This window comes from Stegostoma tigrinum, chromosome 33 (assembly GCF_030684315.1).
Source record: "Stegostoma tigrinum isolate sSteTig4 chromosome 33, sSteTig4.hap1, whole genome shotgun sequence".
In the NCBI taxonomy this organism is placed as follows: domain Eukaryota; kingdom Metazoa; phylum Chordata; class Chondrichthyes; order Orectolobiformes; family Stegostomatidae; genus Stegostoma; species Stegostoma tigrinum.
The window spans coordinates 28,547,848-28,562,292 of NC_081386.1; the positions used below are offsets into that span (position 1 = coordinate 28,547,848).

General features: G+C 39.0%; 1 protein-coding gene across 2 annotated transcripts in view; it reads right to left on the reverse strand.

The window, feature by feature from the left end:
• The window catches only part of LOC125467120 (kelch-like protein 25), a 33,302-nt gene that overhangs the window by 11,810 nt on the left and 7,047 nt on the right, over positions 1-14,445 (reverse strand). The window contains exon 1 of one of the 2 annotated variants that reach the window (XM_048562549.2): positions 13,891-14,001. The exons of the other annotated variant lie outside the window; for it this stretch is intronic. The gene's annotated coding sequence lies outside the window, so the exon portion shown is untranslated. Of the gene's footprint in view, positions 1-13,890; positions 14,002-14,445 lie in introns of those variants that run through there. 2 annotated transcript variants of the gene reach the window in all.

Consider the following 14,445-nt stretch of genomic DNA (forward strand, 5'->3'; position numbering starts at 1 on the left):
TTGTTATCTCAGATTCTCCAGTATCTGCAGTTCCTACTATCTCAGTCCAGTAACCATCCCTTGTTTGCAGGACTGTTATGCAAGAAGCCACAGGGTGATGGCAATTTTGTATTTTTACAGTTTCCCTAACTCAAACTCAATTTAAAAAGAAATGCTTTTGTCAATGATGGAAATCTACCACTTTGAAAAGCTTTCAAAAGTTCCTCAACTAATGAATCAAATACCATAACTATGAGATAGGTAAACAATTCTGCATCAGCAGCATCTTGGAACAGCAGTGCAACAAACAAGTCTTTGCTTGCTGGTTCGTGTTAAAGGGAGGGATCCCATTTAGGGATACTCCAAACTTTTTAATGCTGTAGTTTTTTTATTTAAAAAAAGTCAACATGAATATTTGGGGCTTTGTTATTTTTTAAATGATTTGTGGTGGTGACACAACTGCTTTTGAGTTGATTGATATGGAGTCTTGTCAATGGGAATGACCTCTCCAACAACCTTAGTATCATTTTGCATCCTCAGCTTATCAATACATGACCTGAGACCCACAATTCCTGACCCAGGAGACAAGTTGTCATCAACACAGCCAAACTGATGTACCTCTATTGAATGTTGTCTATCATATGTATCTCCTCCTTTTGTATTGAGCATAAAGTAGGCTCACAACAAAGTTTTCCACCTTTGCATTCACCTGATGAATACAGATTTCATCCTGTTCCCTTGAAGTAGTTGATGGGAGGAAACTTGTGTTTCATTCCCAAGAATCTTGCAAGCTTAGCTACTCTGCTGAACATTGGGATATTCAAAATAAAATTCCAAACAATTTACTGATCTTTGGCATATAACACACCAAGAATTGGCAGATATCTAACTCAAAGTATTTTAGTGAAAGCCAAGAGGAGGAATTTCTTTATTGTGAATTCACACTTCATCTGACACCAAAATAGTTTCTGCTCCATTCTTTAGTATATAATCTTATCCCAACAATTTCCTCCCAAGACAAGCCAGACAAATTCTAGGATTTTTGTTCAGACAGAACTATGCAGAGTGCACAGTGCCAGAATTCAAGTCCAGGATTAAACGTCACAAGAAGGGTGACTAGAGCTGAAGAAAATACATTCCATCAAATAATGACAACAATAAAACACGAACATGAAAGACACGTGCAGAATTTCGTAGTTAAAGGGAATAAATTGGTTGTGGGTGTTAAGTGAAAATGCTTGAGCTTTGTGAGGTACTACTTCTCCTAAATTTCTGCTCTATTGCCTTAACAGACAGGAATTTTCTCACTCAAAATGTAGAGAACAATTAAAAAAGATGTCAGTGGAGGATTGTCTAACTAGGAGATGACAATTAATAAAAGTTGCTGCATCATGTCTGAATGGAACACTTTTGCTAACCTACATTGCCACATTACCATTTGTTGTTATTCTTTCCATACTGGAGGATTCCATTAATGTTTGTTCTAGCCCCTAGATTTGATGAGCGCCAAACCTAATGTTGACAACATCTATCATCTATACCCACACCATTTCCTGAAGATGTCATTAAATGTCTGTGCGAAGTAAAGAAAATGTTGAAATTTTATCCATCCTTTGTACACCAGCCTAAGGGTCACAAGATCATTTGAAAAATGCACCAATGTATTTTTGATCTGTTAAACTCAAATCCAGATCACAAGCTTAACAGTGCAGTAAATATTCCTTTAGTAGTGTAACGTTTGAGAGCTTTTAAGTCTCACTGGAAATGCAACACAAGATGAGCTGTGATAGGGTAAAGTTGTTTTCCAGCTATCAAACATCTTTAATCCATATATGAACGAACAATTTACTAGCTTTAGGCCCTTAGGCATCCAGTAACATCATGGTTGATCCTATTGAGCCATCAATTTTGTATTCTTGACTAACTTTCTGATAATCATGACCCCCCTCATTAGTCAAGAATCTACTTCTGCCTTAATAAACGTGCAAAACCCCTGCCACAGCACTGAGAAGAAAATTCCAAACACTCTGCTCAGACAAAAATTCTTCAGCCTCTACACTATGTAATCATACTTTCAAAAATACCACAATAATGAAATTATGGGGCTGGGAAGTGATAATTGGTTGATTGGATCTCCACCTTTCAGGAAATACTTCCCATGTTATTTGAAGTTAAAGTAGTGAATTTTCCCCAACATCACACCTGATAAATTGATGGGCATTTTACAGATGAAGCCAGCAAAGAATCTGAAAATATGTCACCAACCTTCCCCCATGACTACTAGCAGGAGATTAAATCCAGGCAAAGATACTAAATATTTGCTCCGAGGCCAACATGTCAGAAAATTGATGTCAAGTAGCAAGACAAATCAGAACATCAGTGGAATACGCACTTGTTTGTGATTGAATGGCAATGTTAATTAGAATTTATTCACAGTGTAACCAACGTAGGTCAATTCAGCAGCAGTTCCAATATTAGTTTAACTGGCCAGTGGTCATTCAGCTTTCACCAGCCTTGACACTGACAGTTCCAATGTAAATTTGACAAAGCCTCCAAGGTCAGGCTTTGTAGATATCATGCTTTCAGCCTGTTATCACATTTCCACAAGGGGATATTTTACACAAATAAAATCACCAGGCACTGATTATTCTGAAGTGTCCTCCATCCATGTGCAGCATCTTTTCTTGCTTACAGACTCTTGACATTGGAATTGCCTCTTAATTTTTCTCCCAAGAAATGAGAGTGCAGTTTGTGTTGCTGATTCTAATTCCAATTGTCCTGGAGATAAATGCAGCTCTAAGCAAGATACGGAGCTGTGAGAGTAGTTTATCTTTTTAATCCCCAGTCTTTTGGAGTTTGCTAATCTCAATAAGTAAAGCACCATGTACTTCAGAGAGATGTGGCTGGTGATGAGGCATGAGAACTTCCCAGCTCTGTTAAAGCACAGATCACATATTGTTAAATGATTTTTCTGAACCAAATTACATCGCATTAAGGAACCATATGGAATGAATAATTTACACCAACATCTATAATGCACAAGAGAGCTTCAACAGATTGCAGACAGAATACTTGGAGCAAACTAGTTTCTAGGACTTGTAGACGCCATCTCAGAACCAGCAGACACAGAGGGACGGCAATAAAGAGCAGGCTCTTCAAAGCAATTAGATGTGGAAGATAGCATTACCACCAAACTGACCTGTCAGAATATAGATACCATGCAGGCAAGTAATTGGAGTTGCTGTGCCCATTAGTTGCAGTTGCTCTCACTGCATGGCCATAAGCGACATAATAACTAGTAGGATTTCTTCTCTCACTCTAGCTTGAAGCATAGAAGCAATAGTTATATCATAATTGCATCCACTTCTGCCCAATCAATCATTGCACTTTTGACATAAAATTCCCCAGATACAGATAAAAGAAAATAACTATAACGTGGCTCCAGATTAAACAGTGGGGGGGGGGGCGCTGAAAACTGGCATGGGCTTGTGAAACCTAATTTTGGTCAGTGTTTTGCTTTGCTCAACATGGGTCTGTGCTCATTCTAGGAATTCTAGGACTAAAACTAGAAAAGGAACTGTAAAATTCTTCCTAGTCTTTCAGGGGTCAGCAGTCTGCAGTTTCGGAGCCACTTACAGTTCATGAAATTCTCACCTGCTGCCCCTAGCCTTTTCCAGTTTGATTGCATTAACATGAAACAAAGCCTAAAGATAAATTAAGTCATGAAAAGTTGTCGTTTTCTTCATTGTGGGGACTACAGGCTAATAATTGATGATAAACATGATTGTGCTGTAAGTAAATCTGTTTGAGTTATGTAGTCATTATGACTATTGATAATGCCTTAGGTTTGTGGAATAGATTTTATGGTTGTGACCATTACTGCTGTTAATTTAACTCATAATAAATTATTCAGGAAGTGCTACGAAATGCCAACTTTTTATCACAAGCTATATAAATTAATTTGAGATACTTAGATCAAAGTCAATATTTAAAATGCAAACAGAATATTGCAAATGCTGGATATCGGAAATAAGAATGCAAAGTGCTGGAAAACCTAGCAGCATTTGGGGTGAGAGAAACACTAAACATTTTTAGTCAGAATTAAAGTGGCATATTTTGTTTCAATTACCACAGATGCTTCCAGACTTGCTGAGTATTTACAGCAAGCACTAAGTTCTTATTTTTAAGTTAATTTGGTTTAGGCATTAAATGAAAAAATTTCATAGTTAGAAAAGTCAAACAATTCAGGGTTAGGTCTATTTCATTTTTGAATTTCCTTTCAATTTGATAATAAATAAAATACATGTACTGAAATTTTGTATGTACATTATACACTCTATCAGATACGCTTGACAGTTTACCAAGTATCTGGGATTTAGAACAACTAAATATTCTTTCTGAGGCTCCTAATAGTTTTTATTTTAGGAATTTTTCAGATATGCTTAAATGTGGCTGGGAGGCGGGTGGAGATCATCAAACCCTGTCCTAATCAATGTACACTTTTGTTTTCACTTGCCTGAAGTGGAGCTAATTGGCAAAATACTACTGCAGGCAGCTGTCACTCTACAGTTACCCCTTTCGTAGGTTAAATGCAAATGAGGCCTATGCAGACTGAGAAGTCTAACTTTTAATGCAGAGATTTCAAAACAGAACCAGACACTGGATCACTGGGTAACTATGTTGCTAGATTTGGGCAATTATAAAACTGCAAAGCATTTAAAATCAATGATTGGATACCTGATAATATCATGAATTCTGTAGTTTCTCGTCATATCACTCAAACATCTCGAAACACTTCACCTACAATGAAATGCATCGAGTGTAGGCAAGCATGATACCTATTTTGTTTAAAAAGAGAAGGCAAGATTTCACAAGCAGCAGTGTGATCAATGATCAATTATGTTAGTGAAGGGAAGAGCATTGGACTAACTCCTTGCTCTTCTCCAACCTATGCTTTGGGATCTTTTAACATCCCTTGGAAGAGGCAGAGTAATCATGTTGTCCAACAGACATTTGAACTTTTTCACTTCTGCATTTGCTTGATTTTTGAAGCTGGACTTGAACTTGACAACTGTCTTGACTTTAAGGCAAATGTGCTCCTTAAGGAAGGTGCAGGTACCACAGAGTTGGGAAAATTTGGAAGTTTGTAGGTATCAGTACACGGCATAACTGAGAAGATCAGAGGAGTGTCCACTTGTCGTGGAGATGTGAGTTCACGCTAAAGAGATTGAGTTTACTTATACATGTTATCGTGCTAGTTTTTCCACACTGTGCATCTGGAATCTATTCTCCCAAATTGCATGCTTGTTACCAGTATTGGTTTGTGCTTAGTAAATATATTATGGGTCTCAATGCTTGTTTATGGGTGTTAAGTACCCAGTCAGTCCAGAAAAATCCCAGAAGTCCAGCATAGCATGATAAAGATGATCATGGATCACTATTAGACTTTGTTTAGATATTGTCATTCAGTGGTCAAATCAGAGCCTTCCCTGCTGTGTGTTGGTTTTATATCTGAACTTCCTGCAGCACGACAGGTTTTCTTAGTAGGTAAATGGCACAATGCAGAGGTGAAGAGCATGAAGTCTTCATCTAGATAGCAGATCGCTGTAGGCAAAAGCAGGGAAAGGAGGAATTCATGTTCCATTTCCTAACATTCCTCACCTCGAAGTGCACAATTCATGAAAGGTTTTGTTTTCAGAAGTTTTAATTCATAGAAATCAAAACATGGAAACCAGTTATTTGGTCAATTTAAATCCATGGTCAGCATTTACTGTCTAAACAAATCGCTCCAATTGCCTCTACCAACTTTATATTTCTACATATCCCATCCAGTCTTCAGTGTTAACGTGCGTCAGCCACTAATGCTGGAAATGAAGTCCACACACTCAGGAATTTTATTTGTAAAACATTTTTGCTCGCTGCCTTTTCTGCATCTTTTAACATTTAATTTTAGCTCTTGTTCTTGACATCTCAACTATCAACTGTCTCTACCTACCTGTCCCATTCTTTCAAATTTTTAAACTCTTCTTGGCTTTATAGTTGTTTGAATAAAAAACCCTTTAGGAAACAAAAACACTCTGAGAACCTGAGTAGCTCTGACCTGGTTGTTTCAAAATATTATACAGATAATTGAATGTTTTGTCAACCCTCCTTTTTAGCAAGCACGCATCAAGCACACAGAGCTTCAGCTTGATTCAGTTCATTACAACACATTCACTTTGACTAATCACCGATGGCCTTGCAAGGAGGATGGCTGTGTTTTAATATAATAATCAAGGAATAAAATATCCTCAAGGTCAGAATCCCATAGCATTGCACCAGCCCTGAACGTCAGTCACTGAAAGAAATGGTCTGAGGTTATCGATGCACTTAACATAAGTAAAATATCCAGCAGGTTCGAGCTCTCATTGGAAATAACCTACATCATTAAGCACTGGAACAAAGCTTCTTTGTTTTTGCAACCTTTTTTTTTGATAACAATACCAGAGTGTTGCACAGGAAATATACCTCCTATACCTGCCTCCAATGTAGTCTTGATAGTCAAGTAATGCGAGATACTTGCTGCAGGGAAATGTCCCCATCTGATATTTCAAATTTCTCTTCCCCATGACTCGGCTATATCCTGCACTACAGCTGTAAATCTCCAAGACATTTCGCAGAGCAAAATCAAACTGATTTGGATAGTGAGCCACATAAAATGATATTAATGCAAAATACTGTTCAAAGAAATAGGTCTTAAAAGAGCTGTTTAGGGAGAAAATTTCAGTGCTTAGGAGTTAGGCAACTGTAAATATGGTGGGGCAATTAAAATTGAGGAGATACAACAGGCCCGAATTGAGTAGCAATGTCCAGGGCATAAAGTGTATGTTCAATCTCTGGATCAACTAATTTCAGCTGGCACAATACTTGGAGTGAGATAATTGAACTTGTACTGTACAAAAGACAGACTGGCACAGACAGAGTCGTTTAGGATTCCTACTGATTGATATTAGGTGTTTGTTTCCTGAATTAGATGCTTGTTGACATTTACCTTCTGAGTGATGCTGATGAGATATAGCCTTTTGGACTTGACGCCAAAATTAGATCCCAGTGTGGGGGTCAGAAGAAAGACTGAGAATTCAGGACAGTTTTTGTTTATAAAGTCCTGCTAAACCCACTTATGTATTGCTGTATAATCCCACAAAATATTGAAGTAGAACTTCACTTCAGATTTCTGCCTAGTTTGCCCCACTAATTTAAAAGTGTACACAGGTTCACCATACGGGAAACTGACTGCATCAACAGAATCAACCTTTCCAGCCAAAAATGCCAATCATTTATCATGTCAAAATTAACTCGCACTGATACTTCTGAGCTCCTGGTTTACTCAGGTGGGTAAGAGTTAACTTTGCAAAACAAGTATCCTAATTGGCTGGCTGTCCCATCACGGGAAAGTTTAGTCCACGACAGAATGGCAGCATGTTTCAGATACCAACACTTCAATCCTCCTCGGCTCTCAACCTCATCTCACCTTTTTCTGTGCAATAATGCAGGCTCCAAAGTGCCCCACCTTACTGACACCCTTAGCAAAAGTCAGAGATTGGGTAGGGAAGAGATGCAATGGCATAAAAATAGGAGCTCTGCGTGACTGTTATACAGTGACTTGCACTTTCAAAGGATTAAGTTGAGCAACTTAGGCCCAATGGACTTGGCCAAGGGATATGTAATGAGACACTGTTTCTCTCATCTCATAGGATAGTTTTGCCAACTTGTAGCAGGTGACTTGTTTTTAATTTCAGGCACAGAGGTCTCATTTGCTTTTTAAATTAAGCCAAGTGTTCACATTAAAGTGATATTGTGGAAACATACTCACAGTAATAGCCCAAGCACACCGATCTGCCTGTGCTGATCTTCACATTGGGTCATAACTAGGTTGCTTATCCAACTTGGTTTTAAAATTACTTCTGAAATCATCTTCCATCACCTTTACAATTAGTGTTCTGGTTCCCAAGAAAATTAATGAAAATATATTCCTTTCTTTCCCCTATAAAATTTTGACAATGATTTTGTATCCATTTTATCACTTCACAAAGAGAATAGATTTATAAACATACATACAGATGAATTAGGAGCAGAGGTAGATCATTTAGCCACTCAAGCATCTTCCAATCAATAAGATGGTGGCTCATCATTTTGTACTTTGAATTCTACATTTTGTCTACCTCCAATAAATTTTGATTCCCTTGCCTAACAGAATCTGCCTTAACTGTAGTCTCCACTGTCAAGTCAGAGTTCTGAATTCCCAATAGCCTCCAACAGAAAAAATTCTTAGCTGTCCTAAAAAGGTGACCCGTAATTTATTAGGACCCTTAAATCAGCAGTCTCACTTCTGGACTCACCCGCAAGGAAAAAAAAACATTTTTCACATCCTTTCTTCTCAAAACCATTCAGGATATTCTTTGTCTATTTCACCAAAACCTCTCACTCATCTTGCAAACTCTAGTAGATCATCTCATCTCTTTCTGTCATCCAAGGAGAACACTGTAACTTTGTCATTATCGAAGACCCACCCTGATGTGCAACCAGCCAATCTTGTATGTTTGTGATGGGGATATCCCACTGAACCAAGAAAAAAATAGACTGTTGGCATCCAAGCTCTTCCTTCTACATCTGGCACCATGGCATACAAGTCAACTAGTCATCGAAAACCCTTCCGAGCTGGGTCCACTTTGTGAAGGCAAAGAGGTGTCTACTGTCAAGAGGACCATAAAAAGAACCATAGGACTTGGTGGGTGATCAGTGTCATATGTGTACACAATCTGACATTATTCAAATTCAAACTCTCCCCTCCTGCCTGTTCTAAATATTCTATGAGTTGAACATTATCTATCCTGAGAGACAGACTGCATTCGTAACCTGCTCCTCTGTTGGCAACTTCTGTCCAACTACACTTACCTCAAAAGATTCCAGGCATGATAGGATTGTCCAATGAGAAGTCTGGGCCTGTATGGTCTATAGTTGAAGACTGAGCAGTAATCTTACTGAAAGAGAAAATATTCTTACACTGCACCAATCCTGTTGAGCCAAGCAGGATTTTTATCCTAGTTGAAAGATTCTAGAACCAGGGACGCAGTCTCAGCAAACCACTAATAGCTTCTTCAACAGACCCTTCCAAACCTGTAGCCTCTACCATTTAGGTGGATAAGAGTAGCACGTGCACGTGAATACCACTGCCTGCAAGATCAGTTCCAAGTCACAAAACATCTTAAGTTGGAACTATATCGCTCTCCCTACATGTTTGTTGAGTCAAAATCCTGGAAATCCTTTTTTAACAACACTGTGGGTTTTCCTAAACCCCAGGACTGCAACAGTCCAAAGGCGGTAGCTCACTGTCGCTTTCACAAAGGCAATTAGAGATGGGCAGTAAACGTTGCTCCAGCCAGTATCACCTAAATCCCAATGAATAAAAGAAAATTGTAGGCCATTTAGGACTTAGATGAAGAGAAATTTCTTCATTCGGAGGATATGAAATCTTTGGAATTCTTTTCTCCAAAGGATTATGCAAGTTCAATCATTGATGTCTGTCTTGAACATAATCAAAGGATATTGTGGGAAATGAAGGAAAATGACACTGAGGTAGAAAATCATCCACCATCTACCTGGGGTGGTGGAGCAGGTTCAATGGGCAAGTGACCTACTCCTTCTATCTTGAATGTTTTCATGGTTTCCATTTCCCCATTCTGTTAGTTGAGACATTTAGGGTGATTTTGGGGGAAAAAATGGCAGGTTTGATACAGACTATTTCCTCTTGTGGGATATTTCCAATACAAGAGGACATACAGTTGTTTTGGGTGATGTAAGAAATACTTCTTCACACAAAAGATAGTGAAAGTCTGGGGCTCCCTCCTTAAATAGCTATCCAGGCTAGTTAGATTTAAAGTTTCGAAACAGATTGGTAGATTTTTGTTCGGCAAGGGCACCATGAGATCTAGAACTGAGGCTCTAGATTGAATTAGGATACAAATTAGTTCTGATCCAGCTGAATGGCAGAAGAACATATAATGAATGAATGACCTTCTCCTTTTCCTATACACAATTAGTATCTCAACATTCAGTCATCATATCCCGTAAACTCTGTCATCTCCCCAACTTCAAAATTCTATGAAGTCCAGTTATTTAATTTTGCTTTTGGCCATTTTCCCTCACAGTACTTGTTCACTTTTCAAATTCTTCCCACCAAGAATTTCTTTGCTACATTAGTAGTTGACTGTGTTATTTGCTGATTGTGGTTTTTGTTAAATATGATCCTGATCAAAAAATGCATCTGCCTCTGCACTCCCTCAAAATGCACACAATCTTTAGGGCAGTATTTCAGCAACGGACACGCTGGGAACTAACAAAATTAGCAAACTCCTGATTTTGAACTTTCTGTGGACTTGCCAGGAGTTGAAGGGTAAAATCAAGACCATCTTTTGTTAAACCTATAAGCATCCAAGGTGGTCCCTCCAGAGGGTAAAAACTATTATCTACAGAAAGATTAGATTTAACTTGCAAAGTGAATTACAATTCAATCAACATCTTAAGATAATGATGAGGGCCCTTTGTAATATTTCAAACAATGTTATTGGTTACAATAAGCTTAGCCTGTTATTCATCCAAGATTACCATCAGGAACAAAGTGCAAATTTGAACTAATATCAATGGAATGATCTGCACCCACATTATCACAATCTTTGAAAAGTACTTGGATGAGCATTGTAAATATAACTTTCAAAGCTGTGGGCATAATGCTGAAAATTAGGTCAAGTGTAGCTTTTGCATTAATGTATGTAAATATAGTCTTGTATCTGTAAGAGGTCTTTGGTTTTTGACTAGAGTCAAACTCCAGTATTTGTTTCCTTCCTTGACATGTTACTGCACAGAACCGAACCACATTTATGACTGTATATATGCACAAAGTTTTTTTTATGAATAAAGAATATATTTGAAATTAAAAAAATTAAAGACCACATGGGCCAAAAGGCCTTTTCTATTCTGTATGATTTCATGAATCTCACCGCTCTTAATTTATTAAACTTAAGTGATTGATTAATTAAAATACTGCTGATTTAAACATTATCAAGTGCAATCCTGAGCCAACATACCAGCTACAGTTAGCAGATGTACCAAGTCAACCCAATTCAATAATGGTAAACATGCTACTATTGTAACTTTGATTATCCTCAATTTACTGAGAAACACAAAATGTAAGCCACGGTTTTCATTCCATACATAGGAAACTTGCTGGAATGTGTGCTATGCAGAGATCAGGCAGTGCCAGAATTAGTCTTGGTCTTGCTTTTAAACTGCACACTCCTGACTGCTGAAACCCAGTATCTCCCCTCCCCATCTCTTCCAGCCTCAAGACTCTGGGGTGTCAGCACTCACTTAATTCTGGCTTTGTGCAAATTCCAAATTTTAAATCACTCCACCAGTGGGGGTTGCAACTTAAGTTGCTTAAATCCCATGCTCAAGAATTCCCTTATTTTACTTCTCCATCTCTCTACCTTCCTTCTTTAAGGCCATTCTTAAGAATTTGACCAAGCTTTCAGCCATCTGACCTACTATTCCCTTAAGGTTCCTAATTCTGTTGTTTGAATATTCGTTCATGGGATGTGGGCATCACCAGCTGGGACAAAATTTATTGCCCAAAAGATAGTTAATAGTCAAACAGCCCATCTCTTTAATTCAGAATTTACCGAATTCAAATTTCACCGCCTATTATGAAATGGGAGCTGGTGGCACCAGAACATTGGCCTGGTGTTCTGGATTGCCAGTCCAGCGATTTCAACCATGTGACTGCTTCCCCTTACTTCATAATGCTATGTTTTATTAGTGTTGCTTTGTTTTATAATTGACCTGTGAAGAGCCTTGGGATGTCTCATTTCATCAAAGGCACTGTATAAATTGTTTTTGCAGATGCCAATATGACCAGATAATGTGTTCACACTCACTGTCCTGGATTCCAAATAAAATAAAGCGTGACAATCTACGTGAAACGTCAGAGGCCAGAAAGTGCCAGTGGAGCCAGATGGAGAGGGAACATTTGCCAAAGAAAAAACATTGTCAAAGAGCAAAAGCAATATATTCACTTTTTAGAGATAGTAGTTGCTGCACATTCTGGAGATACTGAGATAAGAAGGTGTGGAGCTGGATGAACACAGCATGCCAAGCAGCATTCAGAGGTGCAGGACGGCTGACGTTTCAGGCCTAGACCTTTCTTCATAAAATCTTCATTTTCTGAAACCCACAATTTCCGGCCATACATTCCAGCTGCTGCAAAGTGGGATTAAGCTTTCCTCTGGAGCACACAGTGGGCAGAGTGGCCTCTCTGTAGATTTGTCTAAATATCTATGGAATGAAAACGTGAATGGATATAGGAAGGAAAATCAAGTTAACTGCACATTCGCAGAACCAGCAGGGGGCACTAAAGGTCAAATCTGCGTTCTGATTCTATTCCACGGAACGTCAGCCTATCGTTGACTCAACCAGTGAACAGTCGGACTGTGAAGAGTTCTCGACATACTTTTTAAAAAGTACAGAAAATTAGCTGATCCCCTGGAACTCACTAACCTGCTTAATTGAAAAATAATAAATAAATCCTCAATCTACTCGGGCTATATTAGAGATTAACTAATATCCCCAAGGATTGGACGACGGAGATGAAACCCTTTTCAAGGAGTTCTGAAAGTTTTTTTCTGGTGAAGCCACAACATTCGGTGGGTGTCTACTGTTCTCCTATCCTGGAGATACTGATGGCACTGCAGTAGGTTTTCAGTTAGTGACAACCCTTCCACAACCACAGCCTGGTTTCTCACTCTTCACACAGGAGTCGAAAAATCTGATTTTCAACATGCTATTCAACCATGACTGGCATTCCCATCCTCAACGATTCGTACGCACATACGTATAAAATAAGAAAAGGCGAAGGCTATTCAGCTCCTCTAGCCTGCTCGACCATCGGTAAAGATCACGGCAGGTCCGGTTGCGGTCGCAACTTTCCCGTTCTGTTTGCCCCTATCAAAAATCTAACTCTGCTTTGAATAACTTCAGTAACAATGGTTTTACTGCTTCATGGGGAAGAGAATTTCAAGACTAATGAGGGGGCAGAATACCTCAACTTCATGTTAAATGGGAGGGTTTTTAAAAAAACACTATCTCCCCGGTTCTGGTCTCTCCCACCGGGGGTAACATCTTTTCTGCATCCACCCTGGGGTCGTGTGTGTAAAAGATACATGCAATGTCCACCGGAGTTCACACCATAGGTATTATGAACGAAATTTCAGTAACTATTTCGGCTCCGACCTCCTGACCAAGCAGTCGGAGATAAGTAAATCGTCACTGAAGCAATAATGATAGGCCCCCGGCGGAATGACACCTTCCCCGTCGTTTATATCGTACATTTCTCAAACACACCCATTTTGGCGGTTACATAGCTGTTTTGCAAAAATGGGAATATTTATTTTCGATTGCCATAATCCTAGCTCTTCCAAAACAGCAGTAACTTCACTTTTCCCCAGTAACCAAGACCACATCAATATTAAATCATATGGACAAGACTTGAATGATCAAAAGGCAGTATCGGGGTAAGAAACGTCAAATGATTTAAAAATAAACAAAGAAAATCACCGTGTTCAATCCCTGCACATTCCGTCCCTACACTCTAAATAAACCCATAAATCTAATTTTAGTTGCTGGTGCCATAAGATTAAATAATAAATCTGAAACCACAGCCTCAGGGTCAAAAATCTCCGGTCGCCCATCCGAGTACAGCGAGGTAACTGACGGGGATTGGTTCCACCCCTCCACAAAAAATCTTGATTCGCCTTGATTTAAAATAAAATGCACAGGTTTTAAATACTCTTCTTGTTTTCTGTTAAAACTGCTACTTACGGCTGGGGCTGAGTATTCAGTGCAGGAGTCCCATCGAAATGTATCTTTCTAAAAGCGAACGGGTACAATTGAGGGGAAAGACTGAAACTGACTGTTGGGCTGGGCCTCGCCTGTCAACAAAGGCAGGGCGGAGCAGAGAAACATTGATCGACGGTGAATCTGACCAATCCTCAAAGCTAGAGTGTGATTGACAGTTGGGAAATTACCCATTGCGGGCTCGAGAAGGCGGGCACTCGACAAGTTTCAAGTGATCAAGACAACAAGATGTGAGGCTGGATGATTATCTCTGATACTAAGTTTCAAGTGAATCTAGGAAGTGGTTGTGGAAACGGGGAGGCCAATCACCTTACAAGGCTGCTTGGCTGCACAAGTCGTCCACGATTGATCCATACCTGGCTTTCTATTTAATCCATGTACCTCAATAATTTTACTTCTTAAAAAATTCCATCTTTCAGTATTCAGTTTGATCTTTAACATTCACATCCTGAGGATGGGACTGTTTTAGATTTTAACTAACTTTGCATGAAAAAAGTTATTTCATGGGCTGTCTGGTCT